This window comes from Pundamilia nyererei, unplaced genomic scaffold (assembly GCF_000239375.1).
Source record: "Pundamilia nyererei isolate P.nyererei 1_Seehausen unplaced genomic scaffold, PunNye1.0 scaffold00416, whole genome shotgun sequence".
In the NCBI taxonomy this organism is placed as follows: Eukaryota; Metazoa; Chordata; class Actinopteri; order Cichliformes; family Cichlidae; genus Pundamilia; species Pundamilia nyererei.
The window spans coordinates 130,286-148,673 of NW_005187817.1; the positions used below are offsets into that span (position 1 = coordinate 130,286).

At 42.5% G+C, this 18,388-nt stretch overlaps 1 protein-coding gene across 5 annotated transcripts in view; it reads left to right on the plus strand.

Moving 5' to 3' along the window:
* Window positions 1-18,388, plus strand: part of LOC102204572 (glutamate receptor 1-like) — a 104,040-nt gene that overhangs the window by 9,896 nt on the left and 75,756 nt on the right. The window lies entirely within an intron of this gene.

Consider the following 18,388-nt stretch of genomic DNA (forward strand, 5'->3'; position numbering starts at 1 on the left):
GGTCTCTTACCACAAAGTGCTCCAAACATCTGAATCACATTCCTCCCACGACGTCAGACTGGTGTCCTGCAGCACCGATGCCTCTGCTGCGGCATTATTAGATCCCGAGAGAAGAATGTCTCAACTTCTCCGAGGTTTCAGCACTTCTTAATGTTGGTGTGTGGAGTTGCAGGCTGACAGGAGACGTTCTACATGTATGAAGTAATAGAGCGATTGTTGTGACAGTGGAGTGCGCTGCATTCGAGGGCTCGCTTTCAGGAACCAAACAAACAGTCTCTGCAGCTGATGCTGCTCCGGCTTCATTCACTGGAACTGAGAAAGTGTCAAAAAAGACATAAAGAACATTACTGGAGATCTTGATCAGAGAGCCAATGATGAGTTAGAAAATAATGGAAAAAGTCCAGGAGTATAAAAGAGTTTTTACAGTAACTTTAGCATGTTTAAGATAAGATAAAATAACCTTTTTTAGTCCCACACGTTCAAAAATCTTTGGTCACATGCTAAATCTATTTAACACTTTAAAGTCAAGAGTTTATATGAGTTTCTGAGACTTCTACATCATCACTGTATATTTTAGCGATGTTAAAATTTGGTGTTTGGTGATTTGCCCTCTTAACTTCACCAAAGGACAAATAGAATTTGAATTTTAAGGGCTGAAAACAGATTTCGGGTCAGTTTAACTGCCCCACTGCTTTGCTTTGACCGCAGTTACAAGGCAGCAAATTGTGCCATAGTTCTATTTCCAGACGTTTTATTTTGGAAGGTTTGAAATGATTTTTAAAGACAGGATTTTGCAGCAAATACATGTTTAAGACTTCAGTGTCAAATTCAGCAAAGCAAATTTCCTGCCGGTTATTTTTGGGTCTTGATGATATAACACATGGTTTTTGTAGCTACTGAATGTGCGCTTTTGCTCGGATGCTTTTGTGCATTGTTAGTGTATCATTTGGCTCTCTGTGCTGCTTGTCTGACTGGGTTTTTTTTGAAGGGTTAGCCTGCCGTCCGCTGCACTCACCGTCATGGGTCAGTGCATCATTCTCCCGTCATCCAGACTTCATTCAGCAGACCTGGGATTTACAGGGTAAACACAAGTACATGGAGCCTGGCTTCAAAAGGGCACGTTGCGGCAGTAAATGGACGCAGACCGTGGGGAGCTCGCCACTAAATGGACTCTGGCTCCGGGGAGCGTTCTGTACAGTGCAGCAGGTTTAGACAATAATGTGCTGACCTGTTTCATTCTGCCCCAAAACACTGAATTTACCACCTGAATGTTCAGCTGCTGCTGCAATGAATCAGTTCAACCTCAGACACGAGGCTTCATGTGTGACATGAGCTGTTTAAAGAGCTACAGTACGAGTGCTTAATCACACTGAGTACAGAACACAGCACATGTCATCACTTAACATCATTAGACAACAGAGGTCATTACAACTTATTTAAACTGAGTATTTCACATACATCACTCTGGAACTCAACTCTTTAAATTAAGAAATCAACCTAGCAACACTTTATCCTTCAGTATTTAGCATTAAAAACAGAGTTTAGTTGTCCTGAAAAAAGTGATAATGTTGGTACTCGTCAGAAAGGTGATGCTACTCAAAACACTTAGTCCAGTAAGTTTTTGGGCCAACGCAGTAAATAATAGAAAAACACAAATACAACAATTTGTGGTCATTTATTTAGAAAAATGTGACTAGTAGCTATGATTCTTATTTAACATGGACATAAACGTATTTATTGTATGCTTTAAACCGATGAGTTGCTCAGGTATATTTGGGGAGTCATTTAAACATTTTAAAAATCTTGTTTTTATGACAACAGTATGATTAATTTACAATTGGATAAACAAACTTTTAAGCTTCAGTCTCGACCAAAGGGATGAATTCTTATTCTTGTTATGGTTCTTTGAAGTCTGAGGTTTATTTGTAGCTGATGTTTTCTAATTAAAGTATCTGCAGATGAGTCTGCGCAGTCAAGAAAATAGGCAGTCTACACGGATCCTTGTTCGCCATGTGGTGGTATAAGTTAGACCCCAGCAAACCTCAGCAGGGTCACAGACATGAAAAGTATCCTCAAGACTTGATGTCTGAAATTTGAGTTGTTGCTAAATTAGCTAAATTACACATGCTAATCAGCAATAGGTAAAAGACTACCGACCACAATTTCTTCAACGATGAGTTAGTACAACCAGCTGCACAGAAAGCTCCACCATTTGTCAACTGCATTAGAAAAACTGTAAAAGGCATCAACAACACAAACATGATCCAGAGATCCAATTCAGTGACTCCAATTAGCAGACAGCTAGCAACTGCAGTCGTCTGTGTTGCAATCCATCCATCAGTCTAAGAGGCCACGCCCCTAGTAATGCAAACTTTAAAATTCATCATTATCCAAGTATTTGAGTTATTAAAGAATTCACCCACCAGGAGGCTAAGGTTCAGGAGGTAGCGTTGGAAGGTTCCCCGGCGCCTTTAGCCTGCGTGGAAGTTTATCCTGAAAAGTTGTCCACAGAGCCTCATGTCGCAGTGTGAATGTGTGAACTTGGGCAAAAACATGGTTGCATGATCGTCTGTGAATAAGTGAAGGAGGCTTGTCGTAAGAAAGTGCTTTAAGTGCTCAAATGGAGTGTAAAAGTACCCATCCCTTTATACACAGATGTAATGAAGCAGCTGAGAGTTGGAACATTTTTCGAAGTAAGACATAAACATGTTTGTTTCTGCTGTAAAGAGATTTTATCAGGCAGTCTACAGGGACTGATCACGGTGCACATTCACTTTGATGATTGGTGCTTTACCTGGACCTGACATTTCCCACGGCCGGCGGAGCGGACCAATGTGTCACAGTGAGATTCTCCTCCATAATGCAGAAAGTCTCTAACGTTGCTATCTTGAGATGCTTTGTGGATCCAACCTGTCCTCACTCCCAACTTATCACATGACCCGTTGGTGTCACCGTGGCCTAAACATGTTTAATACGAGGCTCTGATCTTCTGAAATAGATGGAATGAGTGTTGCTGGTGTTGTTGAGGAGTAAAATGTAATAAATGTTATTTATTACTGTGGCAACAAAGAAAATGTTGGAGGAGCTTGTTGCATTATGACTTTAAAACTAAACAAGCAGTGTTGGTGCCAATATTTCAAATCAGTGACAGAAAACTTTAAAATAAGAAATAAAAGTGACACAAACTGCAAAAAAGGCTCAGATGAACCTTAACATAAGGAAGTAAACATGACGTTGGTACCAACACTCAAATAAGAAATGCTTCATCGTCATCTCTGAGAAGCTCAAGTATTAACATCAGTTTATTTATTCATATTCTATCTTGAAGCCGGCAGTTTTAGCAGCTCCAGTCTCAGAATACTAAACAAAAAAATGCTAATGCTAATAAAAGTGGAATATAAAATCAGCTCTCAGTGGTGCAGCTGTGCTCTGCAGCATTAAAACTAAATCTGGAGTGAAAGACAATTTGACTGCACATTACACAGGTTAGTGTTGTTATGAGGGCAGATATTTCTTAATAACGTCCTCACTGATCATGTTTTACAGCCTAGCAGAGCAGATAATCCCAAAAATATGCTTCCAGTTCGATTGTGAAGTCTTTAGAACCAGCGCCATGTAGTTAATAAGCAACAAGTGCCTGTGTTTCTGCTGAGTCATACTTTATACATGCGTAGAGCCGCACAGAGCCGGTCGTCCTCTCTCATCTGACAGAATCGTTAGCTTTGATTTGGACGGGGCTCAGTCAGGATCTCAAAGTTTGATATTCACAATCTCTTTTCACCCAGTTTTTCATCTTTATTAACCCTTAAACGCACAGCCTGCTGGCTTGGATGCATTTGTTGATCTGAGTGTTTCAGGAAGACAAAGCGTCCGTCCATAGGAACGTTTCTAGATACTTGGGAGGGGTGAGGATTTTGAACCAACGTGTTCTCTATTGCTATCATTTACGTACAAAATAAATATCTTTATCTCCAGTTTGGTACCAAAGACTTGGAGAAACAATGCTGAGGAGCACTAACGCTGCTCTGGTGACTCAGCACCTCACTAAGATGCTTAGTTTTCCTATCAATTACCTAATTAAAACAACCAGTGTATCATAGGCCTCTAAGCAGTGTTAGCCTATTGGTTGTTTGTAGCTGAGTGAGAAATGTTTTCAGTCAGTTATAGTGAGTTTTTCTGTGCTGGTGTTTTGGGTTTGGCTTATTCCACCTGAAGGTGAGTTCATCGAGTCTCTGGATCTCTTTAAAATGAAAATTAATGAGAGAAAATCAGTGAAACCAAAAGTAGCCAAAAAAGATAGCTGTCCGTGCATCCATCACTCCATCCATTTTGTAGGTGCATACTACTGTTTGTAAGTCCCCCCCTCGTAGAGTCTGCCAAGGAGAATGGTTAGAAGCTATGATTGCAAGGAAAGATGGAACCAGAGATCACATCGCCTCGTCTGAGACAGCCCTGAGGGAGGGCTTCGTTGGCAAAAGCTGGGCGGAAGCCATCCTCTGGACCTGGAGGAAGGACAGTGAGGGTCCTGTGCTTGTAGCCCTCTGATTACCTCTAGTGTTTTGTTTATCATCATATTTCCAATTTTAATTCTTAGAAAAAAAGGCGTCACAAAGGATTCACATGTCCTCCATCTCAGGACGTCTCTGTCTGAAACTGAGGGTCAAAGTGGCTTCCAGAAAAAGTCCAACAGTTAGAGGAAGGTTTCACAGTTGTGTGAAGGCAGCTCAGTGCAGAGCAGACCTCTGTGGGTCTTATCCTCGCAGCGCTACCACCTGTTCCGACAGGCCAGTTTCTTTGGGTGAAACAAAGCAGCCTCAGTGTCTGATGCTCTCCTAAAAACGCGTCCTCTGCTCGCTCCTCTGAGCAAACAGGACACCACAAAGTGCAACTCCTGGTTTCCTCTTTTCTGCTGGTCAGCAGGTGCCTCTGAGTGTTTCTATGGAAATACTGGTTAGTGGGTGTCACCGATTGTTACCATGGAAACTCCGCTCAGTCGGTGTCGCCCATTGCTGCCATGGAAACACCGGTCAATGGGTGTTTTCTTGTTGAGAGACTGGCTCCGGAGCTGCTGTTTCTGTGTCCTGTGGGAAAATCAGGCTGCAGTCACTGACTCCTGTCTGTTGCTCTTAAAATGGCCGGTTTCTGCTTTTCCTTACTTCCTGTTGGCTCTCGTGCTCCAGTGGCGGAGGTTCTTATTAATGATGGCCTCAGTTACTTTCAGATAATGAGGTCAGAATAAATACAAGTAATCTCAGACTCCTTTAAACACTTTGATTTGTTTAGCTCTTCCCTACTCTTGGATGTGTATGACACCAGTAACATTGTCACCGCAGGCACTGAAACCTCAACCACCTGCTGTTCAAACTTTCTGAGGGGCAGCCAATTAGAAGAGAGTTGGCTTAAAGTGGGAGGGGCTTGTTTCAGATGTGGCATAGCCTGAGGGATTGCACCAAAGCTAACTGTTGTTTAAATGAGGATGATTTTGGATTCTGAATCATGCAAAACTTCTCTAATAGAGTCCCAGAATAAAGATATGCAGCTGGATCTGAGCAGAATACGACCACGTCAGGCTCTGACTCTGTTTCTGTAATATTAACTCGTTGCCTTAAAATATCTTTTCACATATAATTTTTTTTGTATAACTGCACCCAGAATAGCTGATAACTGCACTTTATTAAGTGTCTGAGGACTGAGGAAGTTACCTGTTGTAGCCAGATTTATTCCATTGCCAGCTGATGCTCAGGTTCAGCCGCTCGTCTGCTTTGTTGTTTTATCAGCGCTCTGATTGTTTTCAGCCCAGACTCTGACTGCAGAGCTGCACTCTTGGAATAAGAGCAGACTGTGGTTTGGGCATCATCTTCTCGAAAGAAATGCTAAAAAAACAACATTTGAAAAATAGGCTTTCTACACTTCTCACGTCAATAGCAGATTGTGGATTATAGGTAAATGGTAAATGGCCTGTATTTGTATAGCGCTTTTACTAGTCCCCCCTAGGGACCCCAAAGCGCTTTACACACCCAGTCATCCACCCATTCACACACTGGTGGAGGCAGCTACAGTTGTAGCCACAGCTGCCCTGGGGCAGACTGACAGAAGCGAGGCTGCCATATCACCCCATCGGCCCTTCTGGCCAACACCAGTAGGCGGTAGGTGAAGTGTCTTGCCCAAGGACACAACGACCGAGACTGTCCAAGCCGGGGCTCGAACCGGCAACCTTCCGAGGCGAACTCCAGACTCTTGAGCCACGATCGCCCCGTTATAGGTTATTATTTGTGTAGAACGTTGTATTAAGACTGTAAGCAGTTGCAGGTTGGTTGTGTTTTTTAGATGTTCTGGCAGCCTGGGTGACATCAGACAGGCAAAACTAATAGATTCATATCATTTATTCATAATGAAGTCTGAAGGCCATGAAAATCATGAGAGAACAAAAGAGCAGGAGGGAACCTGGAGAAGGTCATGAAGCAGGTGAGAGAATGTGTACCGGCAGATGTGTTTGTTAATGCTAACTAATGAGCTAATCGGCTTCATTAGGAGGACGCTGATTTAACAAAAGTCAGACCCAGAGGTATCACACACAGATAATCTGATGATGCTGCAGGTATTTGCATATTCAGAGAAAAACCTGAGTTGAGTGAAAACGTGAGTTAACATTTCTGTTCTGAAAGTGATTTAATCATCTGTGCTTTAAAAATTAGATGTAACTTGTGTTTAGTGAGCTCAGGAGATGCTGTCAACAGAACCAGGCGGCTGTTTTTATCCTGAGGTAAGCCAGCTGACCGTTCCACCTTCGTGCAGTCGAGTTTTCATTTTAGTTTTTTCTACGTGCGAGATTTATTTTTCTTTCCTGAGCTCAGGCCACGCTGTCGAGTGAAGCGGCTGTCAGTCACTCGAGCCGTCATCACGAGACTAAATCTTGATAAAAGTGAGAGTGAGCAGCTTGTGTCGGAGTCTCAGCGCTCAGAGAGATGTTTGTTTTTCTGCCTCAGAGCGCGCTGGAAAGACGCAGCCATGCTGCTCGGCGCCGACTCTAGAGTCTGTCTCGCAGGAGGCCGAGCTCAGTCTGTTTTACATTTCACACAACAACAGACCGGGGAGAAAGCGGGAAGGGAGGGGTTAACAGTAAGAGAGAAAAGAAGCGAGAGACTGAGCAGGAACAGAGGAAAACGGGGAGACCGAGGTTGGTACAAAAAGCACAGAGGACAGTTTCTCATGTGGAATTATGATTTCAAATTCAGGTTCAGCTGTGGAGAGGACATTTTATCAGCTTCAGTTCTGAGCTGGCCAAACGACAAGTGAACAGACACTGACAGCAGGACTGCAGAAATCATAACCATGAATATGAGCTTCATTATTTAACATGACCGCTAACAAGTGAGGATTTCCTGAAAGAGTTGGAGCTTGTGGGTTGCACGGGGTTCTCAGAGTTAGCGCCAGCCCTGGCTCCCTACCATCGTCTGGTTCCACTGTGGGATCTTTGTGGGTTCATTTGAGGGAGTGGGAGGCCCAGGTGGCAGTGGACAGAAGCCACAGGGAGAGCGATGGAGGGATGAAGCCACAATCAGCTCACACCTCCGTCACATGTCAGTGAAGGCGGATCAGGTGAGAGACTTGCGGCAATCCGGAGATGAGGGCAGCTGCAGCCACCCATTAATGATTCTTCCACAGGTTCACAGATGGAAATCTTTGTTGGTTGATGTTTTTGACCAAATGTTCCCTCTCCATCGTCTCAACTCAAGCTGGACTAAACAGTGAGCGAGATCAGTGGAAGGAAAAAGGTGATTCGCTTGATTTATATCACAGGACAAAACGAGAGCTTTGGATTGACTATTAATGCAAAACTCTTTATCTAGGTTGCATTGTGTTAGTAACAGCTGGAAACCAAATTTGTAATTAAATAAAAAAAATCGGATGAATTGCTCAGCCCCAGTTGACGGTGAAATCACTCCCTGCAGGTCTGTGTGAGTGCAGCCCAAAGATTGCACACAAAAGGATGCTGTGACATCACCCACTGATTTGTGGCCTACTGGTTTTGCTCTCACATGATTAATGGACCAATTGTTACAGCCTTAAATTAAATCAGTTAAAAGCTGACATTTCTCTGGCTGTGTAAAAATAACAGTGATGATGATTGCTGGGTAACGTTGTGGCTGTTCCTGCATAATCAACAACTGATTGAAAAGACTTTAAAAAGACTATTTTCTAAGACGTCCAATCAAAGTTGAGATTTGGTTTGGTTACAAAGAGAAGAGACTTCAGAGCGTATGAGACGACAGAGTCACCACCGTGTCATCCCAGCATGTCGGAGCCGCACAACTGTGACGCACAGATGTAGGAATGGGTTTGATTAGAACTGAGCAGTTCTGATCCGGTTCTCGATTCCCATCACTACACAAATGGTAAATAGACCAATTTTTAAAGGTTTTTAAAGTTCTTATACGCTTTGCTTGAGAACACAAAGCATTCTTTATAACAGTGGTTCCCAAACTTTTTTTGCTAGGCCCCCTGTTTTACAAAAAAATGTTTGGGCGCACGCACAAACACACCCTCCAACCACACACGCCCATATTTTGTTTTCAAACTCCGTTGCTGTTTATTTCACACCTCAAACATTTAGAAAACAATTAAGCAAATGCAAGTAAACTGCAATAAATTACAGGTAGTTAAAATAAACTCTTTTACGCTGCATCCGCACCTACACGGGTATTTTTGAAAACGCAGCTGTTTCGTCCGCACATAAACGGTGTTTCGAATCACCGGAAACAGAGATTTTTTTAAAATTCCTTTTTTGTGTTTACCTGTGGACGAGAGTTCGTCACGAAACATTAAAGGTATGTGCTTTAATTCATGTCAGCTGTGTGCACGTTATTGCTTACATGAGAGGAATTGCAGAATGGAGATAGAGACAAAATACTGTTAATCTGACTGTCTGCAGGTTTACACGCAGTTACTGTCCCTCCATTTACAAAGGCAGAGGCGTCACGCTGTGATTATTTTAGGTGTAGTTGTTTTTCCTGTGTAATAATGTTCAACATTGCTGTCAATACATTTTTCAAAAAATGCCTCTCTGTGCAAAATGGGTGTAAAAACATAAACAGCTGTGGGATCCTGTTTGTCCGTGATTTAGACAAGGGGAACAAATCGTGGCAGGATCAGCCTGATGTTATTTGTATCCAGCTGTAACTTTACTGTATAAAGAGCAAACATCTCCAACATGTCAGGCGTAGTTAGTTATTACAACAAGTGTTTGTGAACTAAAAATCAAGGATATGGGATCCTGTTTGTCCGTGATTTGAAGAGCCCAGCGCTGCTCCTGAAGAAGGGGAAACTAATCCTGCAGGGAGACCTCCCTCAGCACCTGTGCAGGTGAAGCCAAAGGGCAGATTTGCTTCACCATATTTTCTAGTCTTTGTCTTAGAATGAAGTTGGTTTGGAAACGTATTCAGCGATGCTTCATCTCCTGCTTTGCGTCTGTGTGGGAGCCCCGTGCTGGCAGTGTCCAAGTGTTGTTGTTTTTTTTTTTCCTTTTCATACCCCCTGCGCCCCCCCTGCAATGGCTCTGCGCCCCCCGCCCCCCGAGGTGGCGGGCCCCACACTTTGGGAAGGTCTGCTTTATAACATGCTTTATTCACCCATTTATACAAGCACTTTTTTCTACACTTTCTATGTAACATTCAAGGGTACTTTGGTATGCAGACTGGAGCAACCAGGGATTGGACCGCCAACCTTTGATTGGTGGTTGGTGGTTATGTAGCTCAAGGCATTAAACCCTGGGGGGGATTATATGTGACATAAATATGTTTTTACATTTGAAACACATGAAACAAACTCATAAAATCAAATTTCAGGTTATAGTTCTACAAATACACAATGAAATAAACGGGCAAAACTAACAGTTCTGGATCAAATGTAACCTAATTTGAACTTTCATTGAGATGTATCATGAAGTCATCTGTTAGACCTCTAACCAACAGAAAATTGCTCAGTGGGTAAATGTGCGCTCGTGGTTATAATGAGGTTGAATTCATGTCTTTATAACAGCGTGAAAAGATGCATTTTAACTTTCACCTTACAGCCAAATTTAGACATAAAGGGATAATCTCACCACAGCCAGTCACAATAGTTCACTAGCAGGCATGCTAATACGTGACACAAAGAGTGGAAACATTTGGTGAGAAAAATCTCAACCAGATCTCAAAGCTTTGAGTCTTTGTGGAAGAGAAAAGGGTAGAGCGATGGGTGGAATAAAGCAGAGGACAGAAAGGGAAGCTAAACAAGACAGAAATGCAGTAAGAGAGGGCGAGAGAAATGAAGACAAGTGGCTTCACAGGATAAGACGGGGACAGATAATGAAAAGGGCAAACAAGAGGGAGACAAAGAGATGGATGGAAGGAGAAAGAGAGAGAGACAGATAGAGGAAGGGTTTTTCGGTAGTATCCAGGGGGCAGTGGGGATCAGCTCAGGTGCTGCAGCTCCATTATTCAGACTCTGTTCACGTCTGGTTTAGAAAAATAACCTGCAGCACCGAGCAGAATCAGGACACACCTTCATTTTCAGGTTAATTCCAGTTTATTATAACCGAGGTCTTAATTTTGAAGTTTGATCTATTGATTTCTTTTGCTCATTCATCCTGTTGGGGACATTTGAGACATTTAATCTGGAGAGAATCATGTGATCTTGGTATGGGCCATTGTTTGTGGATGCTTTTTGCTTGTTTGATAAAGCCTCTATAGTTCACGCTCACCTTCATCTGATTCTTGCCTTGGGCTGTTTGTTAGTGATCCCTTCCAGATCAGGTTAGTAGTATATGTGGTGCCAGAGACTGCTGCCATCAGGTGGTGCACTGCCATGCAGTGTTTCAGCGGGTGGCATATATCAAAGGTATTCACATGAATACCAAGTATCTCAGAAGAACACGGAGTAACTGCCATAAACTGTATTTGCTGTAACTCCACTTGAAGGTGAATCAGTCCTCATAGACTCAGTAGTGAAAATATCCAGATGTAAGATGATCACAGCTATTGCCTCCCTTTATATCAACTCTACAGGTTACGAATTTGTTATGAGTCATCAACTTGAGTTTTTTAAGGCTTAAACTTGGCTATTTGGATTGACAGGTGGATGATGACACAGGTGGCTGTAGCTGGCTGTACTACTGACTGTACTAGGCATTATTGTATGGTCTTAATCTCACAATATTAAGCACCTTGAGGTGACTGTTGTAGTGATTTGGCACTGCACAAATAAAATAAAATGGAGTAGGTTGCACCACAGCTAACTGGAGTGAGTGACCTGGACCTTTGGACCATCTTTGTGGCTGAGTGTTTAAGCCTGTTTGTTACGCTCTTACTTATATGTTTATGTCTCTGTAATAGATGCAGTTCACAGATGCAGGTTGCCAACTAACCATTTAAAGTAACTTACACATCAACATGGCAGTAGCTAAGATGCTAACTCTGAAGCTTTAAATTGCTGAGCAGGTTACATTTTCAATGGTTATGCTTGTGTTAACAACCCAGGAAATCTGCAGAAAGTCCTAAATACTCTTCATTTGTTTCTGCATCTGATTGCTGACTGTTGGGAGAAGTCACACACCAGTAAACTGTACGTGGGATTGCTGTAGCAGTCGATGGTGAATTTTTAATTAGCTTATCCATCTGTCCGCTTTCACACCACACTGCATTAATTAAAACAATGGCATATTTGAAGTTGTAGTTGTTATTTACAGCTGATAAGTGCTAACAAAAATATGATGCGAATGAAAACTCATTCTGCACTAAATCGTCCGTTCTGTTGTGAATGTGAAACTGTAATTAAATTGCCTCTTTAAAAGCTTACAGTACAAACTGTGTGTCAGACATTTGTCTCTCTTTTTTTTTTTTTTTTGGTTTTTTGTGCCCATTACTTTTCCACTGATGACATTTCCCCTTCACAACAGTCTCAATGTCAGCTGCCTGTACATCAACAGTGTACAGTACAGAAAGTAGGGTGCATCTGTGCAGGGGGATGGTGGGAGAACAGCTGAGCACCACAAGGGATTTGTGAACACAGGGACTGTATGAATGAAAAAAGCTTCACGGAAAAACCTGCAGCTGCGCCTCTGCTGCTGGAGCTTCATCAATGCAACTCTGCAGTTACTGTAAATGGGAAAATAGGTGCCAAAGGATATTGATCAGTGATATCAGCGATGTATTTCCATGTAATCTCACAATAAATTCCCTACAGTTGGCAACAAAGTTACTAAGCTCTGTCATCCTTAACGTCAAAGACAAAAGAAGAAAGATGAGATCTCTAAGAAGAGATCTCTGTGGTGTAACATCGAACTTGAAAAGTTAAATTAAATAATTTCAGTATTTGTTTCTGTATCTTTATTTAGATTATTATGCTTTGTAATCTCAGTGTTATTAAACACCAGGCGATACTAATGTGGCTAACTCTTTTTAGTTGAACTAACCAACTGACAGTGCTGGGGAGCAACGGAATACATGTACCGCGGTTACGTATTTAAAATACAAAATATGAGTAACTGTATTCCGTTACAGTTACCATTTAAAAAGGTGGTATTTAGAATACAGTTACTTTGTTGAAATAAATGGATTACACGGTGGTGTTTTCCTGTTTCATATTGTGGCGGGTCAGGACTGTTTGGGTTTGTTTGACAGCTGCGTTCTTTTGTTCCAGGCGGCAGCGTTACGGTTGCCATGGTTACAGGATGACACGCTCTCTGCGACTGTGTGTTTCCTGGGTGAGAGAGCGCCTTTTTGTTGTTGTTGAATGCTACAGGCATAGCTCTAAAGAATGTAGCCTGATGGGCAGTGTAGTCCGTGCTGCAGGGAGAAGGGACTGCCATACCCGTTATGTGTCTGTGAGCGAGGAGGGAGAAAAAGGCAAAGTACTGTCACGGAGCAGAAACGGGAGCTGGAAGCATGTAAATATAATAATAACCACTGCGGCCAAACAGAGAGCCTGACGAGCCCAGTTGTCAGTAAGCTTTTAAGACTCGACTGTACACCGTGTTCGTGTTTTCCTCTGAAACAATAAGTCCCGTTGCAGAAGCCTTTCAACGCCTCTCTCTGTCTCTCGCTAGCAAAGTCGACCCAGACAACAAAGTAAAGCTAGTTTTCAGCTACGAGCCCGACACGAACCCAACGTATCAGCCAGAGGTCCCTTTACCTCCAGTAATAGTAATAAATCACACAGCAATAGTACATTCACGTAGTTGTAAAAAGCACGATAATATATTAAGTAATCCAAAGTATTCAGAATATGTTACTCTCATTGAGTAACGTAACGGAATACGTTACAGAATACATTTTGGGGCATGTAATCTGTAATTTGTAGTGGAATACAAGTATGACAAACCCCACCAACCAGCCAAGCCCACAATCCTAACCTGCAGGGCCAAGCACCCTAATGTTACCAAATCCACCTAATGCTAAACCTAATCCCAGCTCACTCACTGATCCCAGCTAACCCACGCAACTGACAATAAACCTAAATAACCAGCCGATCAGCCTACCACACTTTTTCCCCCAATGCGACCAACCATCCCACCACACTAACCCAATCAACCCAAACCCACCTATCCACTCTACCTCCAGCACTTATCTCCACCAACCTGCAGATACTAATTAACACAATCAACAAGCTGACACAACCAACCAACATCCACTTTTGTCACCCCATGCAACCAAATCCACCTACCCAACGTCTCGTCAGTCACTCTATCGAACCAACACAACCTTAACAAACAACCAGCTCTTCTAAACCAAGCAAAGACCCCAAGAGAAAACATGCCGGCTAATTGAGTTATTAATTTTACAGAAAACAAGTCTTCCTAACAAAAGATATCATCTTCACAATACGCAGTACCTGTTTCTTAGAAAAACAGATAAACTAAAAATATAATCTTCTTATCAACACAGACCAGAAAATGTCACCACAGAGAAAGAGAAATTTTGACTGTTTGGTTTGCCAACCACTTATGAACACCTGATTAACCCACCAAATGATCAAATAATAAGAATATAATGCCACACTTTACATCAGCAATAAACAAAAGTAGTTGATATGTTCTGCTCTTCGTGTCAGTCATGTCCTTTATGGAGATTGACGCATACAAATAATGCAGAGCCAGCTTCCTGTCTCGGTCATCAGACAGCCGGTGACAAAACCTGTGATGTGTCTCACTCTCGACGTGGCTTACATCTGTCAGACTGCGTTTATTGTAGGCCTGAACCCTCAGAGGATTCTGTCTCCCCAGTTTGAAACTAAATTTCTTTACATCCTCACGTTTTTTCATCATATTATTTTCATTTGCATGTTTTTCATGCTTTGGATATTATCCGTCAGTTTTTATTTGACTCTCCTCCAGACCATACACCTACACTCTAATGCATTTATTTTCCTCTCGGTTATTCTAATGCATGCTAGTGGTTTTTTTTTTTTTAATCACTGTGTTTCTAGCGTATCTAACATTGAGCATGTTCACGTATACGGCGTCAAACACCTGCTTTTGAGACCAGAGCATGTTGAAACATGATGGGTGACAGCTCACTGTCTGCCCTGTGTTGTGATGTTTGTGCCTCATCAGCCGTGTTGCCTTCTTATTCACCTGCTGCTGTTTGTATTTATGTAAACAAAACTGGTTAAATACTACTTTATTCAGCTTACATTCAACTGCATTTTCTCAATGAAGCTACAGCCACCAACTGTTCCACAACATGTGACACAGGATTAGAGGAGCTAGTGTAGACTCAGCTGATCCTCATTTCCCAGCATGTTGTGACACACTAACACTGAATGTAATGTTTGAGAATAATTATTAAATGGTTTTGAGGCATAAGGAATAATGTTGGTATATATTTGTATATTTTGTATAAACACAGACGGAAATGGCAAAAAGGAGGTTTTGAACTTCGTACTTGCTCCTGGTGTTAGTGTTAGATGCACCTAACTTAACTGAATCCATAAATTGCATGTGTGTCACCAACTCTTAGTTGGAGAGTTTCACTGTGTAATATCCAAAAAAAGCACCATCACCACAGATACTATCCAGAGGTCCAGTTCAAGGACACCAGTTAGCAGAGGTGAAGCAGTTACCGAGATAGATGCCACGTGTCAGTTACTTAAAGCGCCCTGCTTTATGCCTGTGAGTATTTTCTGGGATAAACAGTCCATGAGAACAAAACTTTTTCTTAACATTTTAGTTTCTGCAGTAAAGACGTTTTAATCTGGGATGATCATGTGGATTCATTCATTTTCAGGACCGGCCTCAAATGGCTACTTGAAGAATTGGAGGATGACAGTAGTGGATGTGGCTGCTCGTCACATCCACTACTACTCGTCTGTCGCTGTCAGTTTTGTTTTTATATTGTTCCTGCTATGTGTCACTCGGGAAGTCGGGTCTTTACTGGTGTACGATCGCCAATCGCTTCTCAATCTCCGAAGCTCTGGTCAAAATACCGTTTGCTAATGGAAAACAGAATTCCTGTTGTCCGCTTCTGTCACAAATACCAACTTGCTTATGCCGTGCTGTTTTGCTACCTGCCCGGCGAAGGCGCCAGGGTAGGCGCAGTGGTTGGCTGGTTAACCTCAAGCTCTCCTTGGCGCATCATCCCACTACTGCCCAAGGAGTACATCGATTATTTCCTGGCGTTTTTGTGCATCGACGATTCTTGGACCCTGTGGAAGCCTGCCTCATCCCCGTGAGCAACTGGGATGATACTCCGCTTTTTCGCAACCCCTGTCCTCCTCGGCTGAAGGTGCGCCAGACGAACCTCCGCAATCTGTGGCCGTTGTGCTGAGTTCCCTATGCTGCTGAGGCCCCAGCTTCTGTTAGGGTTGGATTGGTAAATGCCAGATCGCTGATAAATAAATCTTTTGTTCTGAAGGAGTTATTCACCTTCTGGAGTCTGGACTTCATGTGTGTCACTGAGAATTGGCTGAACACTGGTGAGTCCAGTATGTTTTCCGAACTTTTACCAGCAGACTGTTCTTATTTTAACACATCGAGGACATCAGGAAGAGGAGGTACGGCGGTTGTTTTTAAAAAGGATTTTAAATGTAAACCACGCTTTTTACAGCCTTCTTCCAGCTTTGAGCTGATGTGTTTTGAAGTTATTTGCTCTAACTCAGTGCTCTTTGCTGTTATTTATCATCCCCCTAAATCAGGGGTCCCCAATCCCAGTCCATGAGGGCCGGTGTCCCTGCAGGTTCTAGATGTGTCCTTGATCCATCACAGCTGATTTAAATGGATAAATAACCATCTTGAAGTTCTCCAGAAGCCTGGTAATGAACTAATCATGTGATTCAGGTGTGCTGACCCAGGGTGAGATCTAAAACCTGCAGGGACACCGGCCCTTGTGGACTGGGATTGGGGACCCCTGCCCCAAATATACTAAGGACTTCATAAATGACTTTTCAGAATTTCTAGCTGGGTTATGTCCAACTACGATTACGTTCTCATTGTGGGAGATTTTAACATTCGTGTCTGCTACTGATACTGTGTTTTCGCGCACTACAGGTCAAAACAGTGCTCCAGCTTCCCTCTGTCGGATCATCAACCCCTTCCACTACTGCCCGGTTCTCCTCTGCCTTTAGCCAGCTGTCTGTCCCTTCCGATCTGGACACAGAGGTCCTTAGCTCTTGGTTTGAATCCTCGTGCCTAACTATTTTGGACTCTGTGGCTCCACTTAAAACCAGGCAGCCCAATGCTAAAACCGAGCCTTGGTTTAATGAACCTCTCGGGCTGTGAGGAGGGAATGTCATAGAGCTGAATGCAGATGGAAGAGGGACAATTTACAGGTGTCTCTACAACTCCTAAAGAACTCCTGGTATCTCTATCATGATACAGTTAAAGAGGCTAAGAGGGAAAGTATTCAAGATCATTTCCTCCAACAGTCATAATCCCCGTGTGTTATTTAACTCTATTGGTTTAGTTTTAAATGCTCCACAAAGTGGCTGTTTAGACGCCTCTATCAAATTATCTAATGATTTTATGTGTTTTTTTTATTGATAAGGTTGCAACCACGCAGGACCTCATCTCTGCCTCTGAGTCTGACCTCTGTTTTAATCCCTTGCTCTGCTGTTTTCGACCAGTTCAAGCCCATAACTCTTTCTTATTTAGAGGATGTGGTTGGGCACCTGAGGCCCTCTGGTTCTCCAAATGATCCTCTACTGCCACATTTTTTTAAGGAGATATTTTCTTGCATAGGGCAGGCTGTTCTTACTGTTATAAATAGCAGTTTAAGATCTGGTGTAGTCCCTGCTAATTTTAAGCATGCAATAGTACAGCTCTTGCTTAAGAAACCTGCCCTGGACCACACTGTATTGGCTAACTATAGGCCTATCTCTAAGCTGCCTTTTATGTCTAAAATCTTAGAGAAAATACTGTACTCCCAGTTGATGGACTTTTTCAATGAGAATGGTATTCTAGAGGTTTTAAAAACCTTCACAGCACTGAGTCAGCTCAGTTAAAGGTTTTGAATGACATCCTTCTTACCTGTGATCCAGGTAATTATGTTGTTCTTGTCCTTCTTGACCTAACAGCTGCTTTTGATACCGTAGACCACAACATCTTATTGTCTCGCTTACACCATCTTGCAGGCATCTGTGGTACGGCTTTGAATTGGTTTAGGTCCGATCTTACTGACAGAACTTTTAATGTTAATTTTTTAGGGTATGAGTCCTTTTCTGCCACGTTTCAGTTTGGGGTCCCACATGGCTCAGGTTTAGGGCCTTTGCTTTTTGCATTGTACTTACAGCCCTTGGGTACCATCCTTATAGGCATGGAATAGCCTTCCACTGCTATGCTGGCGACCAGTGTTGGGTGTAACACGTTACTGTAATTAAATTACTTTTCCACTGAAAAGTAGAGTAACTGATTACAATTCATTTTTAGGTATTTTAATTACATTGACTTACAATGTGCTTGCGTTACATTATAAAATAATTAAACTCGCCGAATATCATTATTTAATTTCAATAATTGATCTTCTAAACGTAGAAGTAAACTCTGCCGCTTTAACATCGCTGTAGTGCAGGTTCACGTCATTCCGTGCCAGTTTGCTGCACAGTCGTATTCTAAAGCAGGAGCTGTCGGACTCGCTGAAGCGAGTTTTATGAAATGGACATATTCCCGTCTCTTCACTTTTCTGAAACAAGCAGACAAGAACATTACAGTAATATGTAAAAACTATCGGCGGCTGTTAATAGCAGGAGTAACCTACTGAAGCGCCTGACACAGAGCACAGACGAACACTTCTGAGTGATCCTTGTTCATCATCCATGGATAACACCGCGGCAACTCCTGCTGAGCAGCAAAACCTGATTTTACTTCAGCAGCACAGAAAGCATCTGAAGGTGAGCTTAAAAATAACTGCAGGCGACA